Below are 14,811 nucleotides of genomic sequence, written 5' to 3'. Positions count from 1 at the left end.
GTCTGTCTGTCTGTCTGTCTGTCTGTCTGTCTGTAGGGTTAGAGGCGTTCATACATTGGCGTTTCATGATCAGATCTTTCGTCTCCTGCGATAGCTTACTGGCATCCTGTCTAAGGGAGTTACCACCGACTTCTATTGCACACTCCTTAATGATGCCCATAAGATTGTCGTTCATTGCTTCAACACTAAGGTCCTCTTCCTGACTTAATGCCGAGTACCTATTCTGTAGCTTGATCCAGAATTCCTCTAGTTTCCCTCTTACTGCTAACTCATTGATTGGCTTCTTATGTACCAGTTTCTTCCGTTCCCTCCTCAAGTCTAGGCTAATTCGAGTTCTTACCATCCTATGACCACTGCAGCGCACCTTGCCGAGCACGTCCGCATCTTGTATGATGCCAAGGCTAGCGCAGAGTATGAATTATATTTCATTTCTAGTCACGCCATTTGGCTCCTCCACGTCCACTTTCGGCTAACCCGCTTGAGGAAAAAGGTATTCATTATCCGCATATTATTCTGTTTTGCAAACTCTACTAATAACTCTCCCCTGCTATTCCTAGAGCCTATGCCATATTCCCCCACTGACTTGTCTCCAGTCTGCTTCTTGCCTACCCTGGCATTGAAGTCGCCCATCAGTATAGTCATTTTGTTTTGACTTTACCCATCGCCGATTCCACGTCTTCATAAAAGCTTTCGACTTCCTGGTCATCAAGACTGGATGTACGGGCGTAGACCTGTACGACCTTCAATTTGTACCTCTTATTAAGTTTCACAGCAAGACCTGCCACCCTCTTGTTAATGCTATAGAATTCCTGTATGTTACCAGCTATTTCCTTATTAATCAGGAATCCTACTCCTAGTTCTCGTCTCTCCGCTAAGCCCCGGTAGCACAGTACGTGCCCGCTTTTTAGCACTGTATATGCTTCTTTTATCCTCCTAACCTCACTGAGCCCTATTATATCCCATTTACTACCCTCTAATTCCTCCAATAACACTGCTAGACTCGCCTCACTAGATAACGTTCTAACGTTAAACGTTGCCAGGTTCAGATTCCAATGGCGGCCTGTCCGGAGCCAGGTATTCTTAGCACCCTGCGCAGCGTCACAGATCTGACCGCCGCCTGGGTCAGTTGCTTCGCGGCTGCTGGAGACTGAGGGCCGGGGTTTGATTGTTGTATTCATATAGGAGGTTGTGGCCAAGTACTGCACCAGGATGGCCAACCCTGCTCTGGTGAGAGAGTGCGTTACCGGTTCTGGTCACCGGGATCAGGCCACACTCCAGGCCTGTTTATGTAATTTTCTCAACACGCGGATTTTTTTTTTTTCAAAAGACATTAAAACAGTTTTCGGGCCGGCAATCACGTAAACACCAAATCAGAAACAAAACATAGCGGTAATTCCGTGTATTCAATCAGTGTTCCGTAACTATTGGAGAGTATAGCACAGCGGTAGGCTTTTAAGGCCGTATTTTCTACGGTCATTCAGCTACCCTGCTTTTGCAGCTTCCAAATCTATTCCCTGAAATGCGCCCATTTCAACCATGAGATATAAAGGGACATTTATTCAGTGCTAAGACATATTATGTTTACAAATTTCGCTTTCGTATGAGCAATAAAATATCGGGCAAATTCGTTTTCGCTAGACCCATCGCCTCGGAAAAGATTGCACTTATTAAAGAAAACGACCTAATGAACACCTCAATGTCCCCTGTAGAAGGTGCACGTACCACAACAAGATTAATAGCTGTGCCGTTCTCGCCCTCAATTTCAATCAATTGGGCATAATCATCCAGGTGGAGATGATGCTTGAGGAAAACAGCACACTTGTCATTCTAACGCCCGTGACCTTGACTGAGAATAATACATCGTTTTAGTATGCCACAAAAGGGTAGTGTGCATGACTAACTGTACATATTTCGGACGACGTATCTTATTTTCAAATAGACCCGTTCAAAGTGAATTATATGTTTCCTGCCGTTCCATCATGTGGTTTTCCTATATTAAGTGTAGCCTGTCATGCGCTCTTTTTAGGAGCAACATGCATCTATTGAGCCCCCTCCACCCCCCCCCAGTCGACAATAATTCAGCACTCCAGAAATAAACATTTGTGTTTAGTGGTTGAATAATAAGATATATTGGCTTCGTTTAAGCACAAACAACGAATCACACGTAGAAATCGTTCAACTTACGCTGAGCGGTTTCTCCTGACCGTTAAAACAACTTTGATTACACAAGCCGACAAAGATGTGTTGGCCCTTCCGACGCCTTGTGCTCCGCGTGAAACTCGAGAATGGCGGCAGAAAGTTGTCGCTTTATGGTGACAAAGGTGTCAACCACAGACTCAGACACGCTAAGAAAAGTTGCGGTTGAGCCTCTCGAACGAAAACGGCATTCGAGAGGCTGACTGATAGTCGTGCATGCAGAAATGCACCTTCGAATTTCTGCCTCGTAAGTACGCTCTGTCGAATGCGCCGCTATAGCTATTCTTATACAGGTGCCTAGTGTGGTTCAAGTTTAAATATGCATCTTTTTATTAGGACCCTTCGTCCCTTTCACTAATCCTGGAGTTCAACCAGAAGCCATCTGTGCGCTACACGCTGTCTAATAATTTTAGCATTGCTAGCGTTCCTAAGAGAAACAAATCCTTGGACCTTGCTGCTCATTACTAAAGTCGGCATATTTCTCGTATGTCAACCTGTCATAAAATACACCAAAGAAATGATCTACGAGATTATCTTTTCATTACTTCCATTTTCATCTCACCTGCCTTCAATCAGTTATTGAAGGTCTTTATTTTAATGCGGCCAGTATTCCGGATCTTTCGGGCCACAGATAAACGACGGCTGGAACCACCTGTTAGTGTCCATCGTCTCAACTGCTGACCTTTACACGTTTAAATCAGCATTCGTCAGGCACTTGTGTTCCTTCGAATATTCTTCGTTATTAAAATATTCTTTCTGTACTGCCTAATAAGGATTAGTGGGAATAAATCAAATGATATCAAATAAAATTATAGTACTTGAGGAGCCAGAGGAAACAGCGCTTCTGTCATAGAAGTCCATGACATATTAGGCGAAATGACGATGATGCATTTCATAGAAAGCCAGCGATATTTCTAAAAAGAAAGACACATCATATTCTCCCAGATGCCCCAAGAGTTCCAGAGATCTGCCGGCGAGTTTCCACTTGTCGAAGCGATTATTGAGTCAATGTTAAACGACGTCGTAGCAACCGAGGCGTGCTGATGTCGTAAATACTTTGTTGGGGAAGAAGTGGCGTCATGGACCTTGTCGAGGTAGTCGAAAGCAAAGGGCACACCGCGCCAATCGACGTCGATAAAGCGCTTCAAGCTTCGAGCAGCGTTCGTAGGCTGACGAACGCGCGTGTGGATATGTAAAAGGTCAAATTGCCGAGCCTGATTAGAGCGCAGAACATCAGGCACCGGACGCCACGTTGCCAGGCTCGGACATACTTCACCTCACATGGAGGTGCTCGATAACGAAAGTGTGGGCAATGCATGCCTATTGTGTGAAGTGAAATAACCAGCAGTCCCTGGTCGAAGCGGTAGTTTTATGTGGCACTACCAGCGCTTGCAAAAAGCGGTCGTTTTCACACCGAGGCGACCAAATGTGGCGATGGAGGGCGCTGAAATGGTTCAACGTGAGGACAGAGAGATGGCCGTAGCTGTTGGCTTCCCTGCGTCTACCTTTGCGTCACTTTGCTAGAAAACAAGGAATCTTCGCGGAAAAAAAGAAGGACTCCCAGCATGGAAAAAAAGAGAGCATGCGATAAGCGTGGAAAGAAGAATCGTTACTGACACTGCAATGCAAGCCCGGCATGGCCTTGCGTACTGACTGCACATAGTTGCTCTTGTTCCGCGCTTAGATTGTATAACGATGTGTTAAAGGATATGTCGTGTTCTCTGAGCAGCTACACGTTATCCTTGATTTACGTGATGTACCGTTCCTCCCAGTTTGTATTCTTCCTTTTGCCTTTAATACGTCAGGGAAACAGAGCGCGACGATCTAGCATGTGCCGCTTAAGCGAGGCAGAAAAAATGGCAGGAGTTTTCATTCGTACATTTGCAAGAATGGCTGTCATGAACAAAAGTGAAACGTCCTCTGTCTTGAGGGCGGAGAGTGTAGCGTGGCCCTGTGGAAGTCAACCATTTTCACGAAGTGTTCGACTTTCGCGCACACCGACCCCCGACTCTCAGCTCTGTCTTCCGGTGACTAATGCAGAGGGGAGAAATTCTATTACCTCATCTGAGGCTTTCCTTCGAGTTAACTAGTTCGCATTATTTTCATGCTTAAACGACCTACAGCCGTAGTTGTGACGTCTGGACACACACCGAAACCAGTCGCGCGCACCCTTTCATATTTGCACATTTGAATGCGAAGCCACATTGCGGTAGGTAGCCACTGCGGCCGAATTGTGATTCGGGTGAAATGCAAGAACACCCGTGTACTTATAATTAGGTGCGCATTAAAGTACCCCCAGGGGAGTGCCACATTGCGGAGCGCCTCATAATGAGATCACGGTTTTGGCACGTAAAACCCCATTAATGATTTATTAAGATATCTTGCTGTATGGCCTCATTCGTGGTATGTTGAATAACACAAAATCACCCTCTTCGGTGCTGCGACTCAAACCAGAATCCTACATGGCAATTACCGCAGCTTCTAACCTTTAAGCCAATCATACAACGAAGCAACAATTGTCAAGCTTATCTCTGCCGTTCCAAGGTGGCAGCAAGCGCTTTGAGGCGACTGGCTCACGCGTCTGTTTTTTTTTGTTTTTTTTATGGCCGTCTAAAGCAAGAACCTAAATAGCGCTATTCACAAGGTTTGGGATGGCGGAATGCTTCTGAGAGGGAGGCGCAAATATATTATAAGCCAACAAGTTTTCTTGCAGATAGCTGCACTAAATCGAGCACTAAATGCACTGAATTATTAACGTCGGTGTATACACAGTGTATACACCGAGGTTGTATACACTATGTATGCCTGGAATAAGATTTAAGAAGTGTCTGGCAAATGGAAATCCATGGCACCGGGAGTTGTTCAGTACGTAATGCCACTCAAACGTCTCCATACACAAATGAGATAGCAAGCGTGTTAGGCTGGCAAGGAGCCATGCTATTTTAAATAGAGTGACTTCGGTGTACTTCTTTTGATTATACGTCTGTGTAACCAATTCTTAATGCGCAAACATTCTCGCACTACTTCCCTCAGAAGCCTGTCCGCCCATTCGTCAACCTGTCCGTAACGCGTGAAACGATGCACCTGGGGTTCTGTGGGGGTATATGAGAATGTCTTGTGATTCTGTATGCCTACTGTGATTCGTGATCATAAATATATGTAGTGAGTACTGAAGTGGTTTAAAGATTGATTAACCTAATTAAAGACGTATAAGAATAATCGCGATAAAATTGCTTAAACCTGACAGATGGTAATTAAAGATAGTAAGGCTAATAGAAACAATTTGCATTACATTAATTAGACTAATCGATGTTGATTAAGACTACTTAAGAATAAATAGGCCTTGTATATAATTCATTATTTAGGCAGACAGCGGCCTGACGCAATAATAAAGTATTAATTACTTGAGCGAAATAAACAATAAGGCCAAGTTAATATAGTAAGCGATCGTCGCCATCATACGACCACAAGCGTTGGGATACGTCAGAAACGCATGGTGCAAGACGATGGGCTGAAAAAATGCTTAAAATATCTTACAAGTCCCACTAGGGTGTTTTTTCAGCTATTTTCGGTGAACGTACCGTCCTTGAAAGCCTATGCGATATGAATGGAGCCAGAACAGAACTGACCATTATAAGCAACGCAGAGAAAATAAATACAGTGGTTGCACTCGTAAAACTATTCAAGTTTGCAAATATACTGTGCCACAAGAGTAAGCAACGCGTCTTCCCTATTTGAATGGCTCCCTAGCTCTGCATCTTTTTCGCTGTAACTTTTGGCGCACTGCTGTGGCGGGGCACTGAGCAAGCCTCACGTTTCATTTCTTTCAATGCAAAAAAGAAGCAGGAAAAGCCAGCAGGCTTCAACAATTTATCCAACTCAGGACTCATTTCCTCTGACTGCAGCCCCTCACTGCGTGTATCGGCATCTTCTGATAACCAACTTCTTTGCAATGCCCACTACGTAATTCTCGTCCATTACATTATTGTCGGTTCTCGCCCCCGAAATACGCCTGTATATGTCATCCCACTCGCAAAGCTGCTCAGGAGCGCATGCCGTGCTCAGCAGGACAAGGTCCCAACTGGGCGTTGCCGCAGCGACATGACATCAAAGCCATTGACGATTGGCCAAAATTTTTCTTTGATCACAGTAGAACAGATGTAAATCTAAGCATGGAGTGGTGGCCAGACGCACTCTTAACGAGGGCCAACGTAATTTTCAGCGTAAAGAAAATGGCTGGCGGGCACCGCAAACCCGATTTCAAGATTATAGTGAAAGACATTTACTGCCTGAAGACTGATGCACTTACCCGCACATGATAGCCATCGAGCGAAGGACAAATGGCAGATTCTTGAAAGCAGTCATTTTTGGTTCCAATATGCAAAGTCCTACAGCCCAGAAATAGGTGCCTACCGCCTTTCTCGTTTATTTATACACATTAAACCTACGGCCACCAGAACACCATCATAAATTGAACCTTTGAAGCATCATCTCACTATAGCTGAAAAATGCCGATGGCTGGGGTGGGGATGACATTTATGGTTAATGTTGGAATGCAACAACTAGATGAGCAAAGAGAAACGCGATGACACGGGGGTGATGAATGTGCCCGCTGCAGCCCCTTCCCAATAATTTGCTGTACAAGTAATCTGCAATTTCACTTGGCCTTTACGCCAGCGTCACTACCGGGCTGTTTAACGAAAAGCATACCTTCGTCCGCCCTGGATCTTCAGCAGAGATTGTTGTGGCTGGTAAACAAAGCGATTATTTATCGAAACGTGTCACCTAGCTCGTTTATTTGTGCGCGGGTGGTTCTGACGTCAGCCTTGCAAAAAAATAATGCCTGGGCCTCCGCGTGCTTCGCTGTAAATAACGTCTAGGCACGTCAAGGGAGAAAGTGGCTGTTTAACTGGAATGGCTTAGTATTTTACTACGGAAGGGCACATTCGTATGTGCAGCATGACTTGAGTGAATGTTGGTATTTCATGACATGAATTTAAACAGGCCAATAAACTGCACATTTGAATATTATTCTGCCTAACGTATCACTTGTAGGCTAACTGTTAGACTATAAACCGGAAGTAAGCGGCCGAATTTCTTTAAACCAGACTATTAGGAAACTTGAAATCAGCATCAAAAATGGGCCCACACGGAAAACAGTCTCTGACTTCGTTGAAAAGTATTACGAATAAACATGATCTGAAATATGAGATGTGCCTTTGACTTCCAGTCACTAACCGTAACTGCTTCGAAGGGGTGCGCGGTTACTTTCTGGTGATATGTAATAGTCTAAGCAATGCTCAAGCTGCGCGGCAAAGCAGCCCGCTTCCATAAAAGCTAAAGACAAATATGGATGAAAAATAACGCAGGAAGCGTTTCTTGCAGCACTTCATTTATTGTTTAAAGATTAGATGGCAGCGGCGGAAAAACACTAAAACGTTTCTGCGTCTTGACTGAAGATCGCCTATCAGCTTTTCTCTCGAAATATAAGTTTGCTCATCCCGGAACTTTGCACCAATGCAACAGCGTGTGAGTCAGTATATAGCGTATCCGATAGGAGGAATTAAATATCGGATGAACCGAGGTGTTTAATTTTTTATTAGGAATCGTACGTTGTTAACATGAGTACCAACAGCTAATTATTGACATTATCTGGTGGTCGTTCTTGACTGCGCTAAACCGCTGCCAAATGCTGACTTTGTTCAGATGATCCAAAGCGGGCACTCCAGCTACATTTAGACGATCCTTTCTGATCGCTCGACACCAAATCAGAGCGTCGAGAGAGTGCTCCCAGGGTCACAATCGGAGCAGCCGAGAAATCTAGGCAGTCGCACGTGATCTGCACCCGTTCCCGTAGTTGTGCTGGCGAATGCGGACTCTAGCTGCATTTACTGTGAACACCATCCTCGTCCATGTTCGCTACCATGTTTGACATCTGATGACATCCGACACTGGCTCATACGGCTTTGGTCGCGTAAGCGGAAGTTCCCCTGATCTATTGCTTCCTTCCCTTACTGACCTCCCGAAAGCAGTCGGCTATTTGGTTGGCTCTCGATATCTGGTAGCACTATCTCGGATCTATTCCGGAGACATTCTAGGTAAGTTTAACGAGAATGACTCAGGAATTGGTCCGATTGGATTCGGAGAATCACAGCGACCATCGGAATCTATCATAACTGTACCTTAATATCGTATGTGGAGTAATCAAGGGTGTAAAACGCAAAATTTGTATTTTCTATAAAAGAAATCGAAATCGAAATTGAAGTGAGCACAACTTACAGCTGGTGAGAGCCTAATTCAGAATCTCTATGTCGAATTGTATGCGTTTCGAGCTTTAGTCAAATGGAATTCGATTTCGTGTATGACCCTGAAAATTCTAAAAAGCATTTCAGCTTAACAATCAGCAAAATACCCTGCGTCAGTCCGGACTACTAACTATAGACTTGACGTAAAAGTGGCCTTCACAACTTTCCGGAAAATTTAAACACCATTGCAGGTGAAACGTTAACTTCTACTAAAGTCGTCCTTTGATGCGTAGTTTCAAGTTACCCTTTAGTGAGAGAATGATTGTTCGGGTCATCAACAATGAACAAACAAGTCGCTTTTGACGTATGAATTGACAATTTTGTAGGTCGTGACAATGTGCATCAAGAACACGTATTTGAGGCACATGCTGTAGAAATATTGTTTTCGTTGTATTCACCTGAACACAAATGACAACACTAGCAAAGTTTTCACTTCGAACACAACGTTTCAGCTAACCGCAGAAGTGTGGTGCGCATGACTAAGTATATATATAAATATATATTGAACGACAAGGCTGATATTTAAATCGACCGGTTCCAAGGGAATTATGTGTTTCCGCTCCATCATATGGGTTTCCTTTATTATGTGTATCCTGCCAAGCGCTAGTATTAGGAGCACCATGCATCTATTGAGCCGACGAGAATAATTCAGCGTTCCAGAGATAAGCATTAGTGTTTAGTGTTTGAATAATTAAAATATATTGGAACCGTTTAAGGAGAATAACCAAATCATATTTAGAAATTTTTTATCGGAGGTCGATTGGTTTCTGCTGACCATACAAACAACTTTGATTGCACAAGCCGAAGGAGAAATTTTAGCACTTGTGAAGCATTCTACTCCAGTTTAAACTCCAGAATGACGGCAGAAACCAGTCGCTTCGCGGTCAGGAAGGTTGCGAGCTGCAGAATTAGACACGCTGACAAAAGTTGCGCTTGAGCCTGTGGAACTCAAACAACATTTGAGAGGCTGAATAATAGCGGCGCATAAAGTCATGTACCTTAGAATTTCTGCCTCGTAACTTCTCTCTGTAACCTGCGTCGCTAAAGCTATTATTACACAACTGGCTAGTTTGGTCAAAGTTGAAATACGAGTATGCATCTCCTGATTGGTACCCTTCTACTTGATCCCTTGCACTAATCCGGAGTCCATCCAGAACCCATACGCACGTTCCATGCTGTGCAGATACTCTCGCATTGTTAGCGTTTCTAAGGTTAAGATATCCTTGGACCGTCCTAGTCATTACTTAAGTCGACGTATCTGTCGCATGTGAACCTTTCAGAAAATATACCAAAGAAATTATCTATGAGATTTTCTTTTCCGTCCTTGCATTTTTCTCGCACGTCCCTTCGATCAGTGATTGAAAGTCTCGATACTAATGCATCCGACCAAGCAGTATTCCGGGTCTTTCGTACCACGGACAAACCTGACCACCTTGAACCGCCAGACAGCCTCCATCGTCTCAATTGCTGACCTTTTGATGTTTAAATCCGCGCTGGTCAGGCACTTGTGCTCCTTCAAATAATCCTCGTTATAACAACTTCTTTCTATACCGCCTAATAGCACTTAGTGCGATTAAATCAAAAAGGAAATAAAATTATAGTACTCGAGGAGCCCGAAGAAACAGTGCTCCAGTAAAAGAAGTCCGTGACATATTTCCTGAAATGACTGGGAGGTATTTCATATGAAGTCGGCGATATTTCTTGGAAAAACAAGGGATGCCATAATCTCCCAGATGCGCCAAGAATTCCAAAAATCTGACGCCGAGTTTCCACTTATCGATGCAATTAGTGAGTCCATATTCAGTGACGTCGTAGCACCCGAGGCGCGCTGATTTCGTAAATACGCTTTTGGAGCAGAAGTGGCGTCAACAACCCTGTCGAGATGGGCGAAAAGAAAGGGCACGCCGCGACGAACGACGTCAATAAAGCGCTGCAAGCTTCGGGCAACGTTCGTAGGCTGAGGAACGTGCGTGTAGATTCGTGAAAGGTCAAATTACCGATCCTTAGTACAGCGCAGAACGTCAGGCACCGAACTCCCCGTCGCCAGGTTTGGACATCTACTTCATCTGACATGGAGGTGCACGATCACGAAATCGTGGGCAATTCATGTCTATTCTGTAAAGTGGCACCGTCGCCGCGCGTCGTATGCTGCATGTGCGAGGGAAAGCGCGCGAGGGAAGCCGATGATCGTGGCTCAGTCTGGCGCGAGGGACGCCGTCCTCCGTCGCGCGAAAGGCCGTGGGGAAATGGGAGGGAGTGGGGGGGGGGGGGGGGGGCAGGGGTCGTTGCGTTGTCATGCACCGCGAAGAAAATGAGCCACACAATACTACTTTGAAATTATCTAATGATGGATGCTTCCATTAGATGAAAGTGAATTACAAGGAACGCTCCTTAGAATAAAGAAATCTAATGTATTGGGGAGCATCCTTGCCTCAAGGATTTTGTGAGTGACAAAGAAAGTATCAATGCCCTCTTATATTACTTCGCAAATGCACCAAGAATATACAGTATGAACGAACCCGATGTTTCATAGGATATCAAAATTTGGTACCATATAGTATATAGCAAAATAAAATACTTATCCGTTTCATTGGAGAGCTCGTCTTTTATTGTGTAGCAACACGTCGAAGAGACACGGTGGAGAGGAGGGGACACCATGTCCTTTAGTTGCGGTGATACACTGTGAACATGCTCTAAATCGCCCAATTCATCATCATTGTGCCTACATTCAAAAAGGGACATAAATGGTGTGGTTATAGAAAATTCGCAACAAACATGAAAGCTCATCCAGTCTTCCTTTAGAATGTTCGGCAAATATGCCCTTCTGTGATAACAGGCCTGTCCCCACGCAACAGCGCTGTCAACGAACTACGTAGCCGCATAGTACTTTCTAGCCAGCCTAGACCAAATATACTCGGCACCCAACGAGGCATAAATAGATCACCTGACTCCGCGAATGCTAGTGAACTTATTGATTTAAGAAGCTTCAACTATAACGCAAGTTGTTTTTTCCAAACTAAAAGCAAAAAAACTGGCAATCGGGTTTTACCGCAACGTATAAACTTTAGCGTTACTCTACTTCTAGCGGAATTGAGCCCCTTAATGGAGCGCTGCTTGTTTTGTCGGCACTATACGCTCGATGGAACGGCGTCGGTTTCATATATATATAGTTGCCGCAGTGTCACAAGCATTTCAAATAGTGTACTTTTTCCCTAAACATGTTAAGGTAACGTTTCGACGCATTGTCAATTAAACATAGCGCCATTAGAAGTCACCAGAGGCTCTGCCGGGTGCATATTAAGACCCCCTCTGCTCTCCGCTATTATATACCGGCATTAGTTAAAACACACAGGCTGAAGAGCTTAACGTTGCAATCATGTGGCTGCGTGGGCTTCTGGGGCAATTAATGAAAACAAGAAAAAAAGAAAAAAAAAGCGATATCCTTACAATTTACAGGCGTGAGTTTTCTACGAGACATCGATTCAATAAACGGTGGATGTAGTAAACCTTCGTAGTTCTGTGCTGCATGTTCCAAAAACTTAGTTTGCGTCGTCCTGCCCTTTTCCTTTCTTTCCCCCTTTTTTGTTTCATGTTATTGTTTTGGAGGGGAAGTGAGCAGCACGCAGCAAAAGACAATTGTGATATTTTTCACGGACTCAAGGATGTTAAACTCGGCTGCGTTTTCAAAAGTTGCTCGACAAAGATTGTTGACGAAATAAAAAAAAAAACGCAGCGAACAATAACAGTACGCGTCTTTTACTGTTGGCGCCGGCATCTCTGCGTCGTCACGCCTTTCTGTTTACAAAACGCGCAAATTGTCCATGCACAAGCGCTGATGTTCTCTGTGTAAAAAGCACACTGGAAGTAAGCAGACGTTTTCTGAACTGATGGATTATACCGTTAGAATGTCCAAGGCGGTTTTCAGGTCAAAACAAGAGACACTGTTTTGTAGAAAGTCGCGAATTAGAGTACCGCACAATGCTTCCGCGATTTCAATAGCCAGTCATCTCGAAAGTCACTGGGCTGTCGAGTGTCTTAGAGTGCTCCGCATAACCAACGCGGCATTTTTGCGAGTAACACCGGGAGTGTGGCGGAAGGATTTAGCACCAGTTAGGTTGTTCTATAGAAAATGTAATGAGATTGAGTAACTTGCATATCTTGATTTCGAAACGCGATTTAGCATGCTTTTCTTTGGCTAGCTAAAACCAATGTGACAACATGGGAGCCGGCATACTCTATTAGAAGCGACGCGGGCATTACTACAATTTTTGAATCTGCCGGCTTCAGTAACCAATTGCAGGCGTGATGGGCAGCGGAATGTGTTCCCACAGCTAGTGCATCACTTCCCCTCCTCACATCATCCATTCATTCATTATTTATTTATTTATGTAGTTATTTATTATTATTATTCTCTTGACCTATTTCTACCTGTGTAGGTTAGCAAACAAAGCGTCTGGTTGACCTTCGTCTCCATATCAGTGCTGGCGACAATCCTGCCTCTGCATTTGCTTAATTTTCTGACTTACGAAGGCTCTTTAGACCGCAAATCTGATGTCTTGCACACCTTCGAATGCACTCTAGTGTCACTTAACATTTGTCCTTGGGATCTCTTAACAATATAGAGAGCAACACTTGAAAAAGTTCGACCAAACCTTTGAAACGGACTCGCTATTCAAAAGGCCGCGTGTGTTGCGCCGACATTTCACGAGAAGAAGGTGTTGCGTCTTTACAGCCGTGGTTGGCTGCCGACGATCTATTAAACTCAAGGGAGCAGTAAAATATTGGCAGGCAGAAGATCAGGCGTAGGAGCAAGCACTGGCGAGACGTTCTCTCCGCGAGGCGCGCTCATGCCGTAAGCGCCAGTGCCCTCGCACGCGCCCTTCATCGTTGTCGTCCTCGGGCCACGTGTAAGAAGGCAAGATTGTTCCTTTCGCCGCACTCGAAATAATTCTGATCATCCCTTTCCTCTCATCCACCTATCCTTTGCTTCGTGCGAGGGACGAGGGACGTGCATCGCCAAGGAACGTGAGCGCCATCCATACCATTGCCACGCGCTCGCACTCGGGCCTCCTTTCGACAGTAGGGATCGCGACAGAAGAAAAGGTTGAAGCGAACCCCAGAACAAAGGAGTTGCGGGCACGAAGTGCACTAAGGAAACCTGTCATTCCTGGAGGAACAAGCAGGCGTCCGTACTGTACGCGTTATGGCATACGGGCGGGTAGGCGGAGAGGGGGCGGGGGGGGGGGGGGTGAGGGCTGAGTCAAAGGTAATGAGAGACGACGAGCAGGAAAAGCGAGCACTTGGACAAAGCATGCGCGCACAGTGCGCTGCCACCAGGGTGGACAGAAACAAAGGAGGTGGGAAAAGGCAGGGATGGGAGGGGGAAGGGAGGAAGAACCAAGCGGCGAAGAAAGGGGAGTAGGCAGGGTTGACAGAAAGAAAAGGTCGTTTAGGAAGAACACGGGCTCTACGCACATGTACCCCGCGGTGAGAGTAACATGACCGAGTAACGGGGCGGGATTCACGCGAGACAAAGGCGGTCGGAGAAGAGAGATAACGTTAAGCAAACGAGCGCAGGATTTTCTTTTTCGTTCATCCTCCCTTCGACCAGCTCGGTGAGTCATATAAGGCAGCTTAGAGAAAGAAAGGAAAGGAAAAAGGGTATAGTACTATAAGTACACACATGACTTACGCATAAAGTATGTGAACGACCCGCAATGGCCGTAAAGGAAAAAGAAGACGAAGAAACAGAGGACGTTTCACCTGGGCATCTCAAGAACAGCCACCAGCGCAATAGGAGGATATAGTAAAACGTCGTGTAATTGAGACAAAGCAAGCGGTGGCTGTCAGGAAAGACAGCCTGGGGAAGGCCCGCGTTATCTCTGCCTCCGTCATTTCATAAATGATCGCCGCCAGCCCTATACCTTCTTTTTATTACATTTATTCTTTTTTGTTTTTACGTTTCAGGCATTCCAAATGATACCGCGCTAAGAAATAAAGTACAGGGCAGTTCGATAAAGGCCGTGAAGGAGGTTAAGGCTCCGGCCATGAGCGCGCAAAAAAATAAAAACAAACAAAAAGATGAAGCAACAAGAGCATCTAGGTAAGCTACACGAGCCTTGGGTCAGCTGTATTGTCCCGTCCACCATCCTTGCTATTTTCTTGTTCTTACGCTTGCAGAAACACAATGGCTGCCATTCAAAAACAAAGGTGAGCGGCTCCGCGGTTGCGCAGATATGTAGGCCCACTGTACACAACCTAAGTACATCGAGGCAGCACTGCATGAATTGGACTGGTCTGAAATGATATC

Source organism: Dermacentor andersoni, chromosome 3, assembly GCF_023375885.2.
Source record: "Dermacentor andersoni chromosome 3, qqDerAnde1_hic_scaffold, whole genome shotgun sequence".
Taxonomy (NCBI): domain Eukaryota; kingdom Metazoa; phylum Arthropoda; class Arachnida; order Ixodida; family Ixodidae; genus Dermacentor; species Dermacentor andersoni.
The sequence above is the reverse complement of the archived record's forward strand: the minus strand, read 5'-3'. Positions refer to the sequence as shown.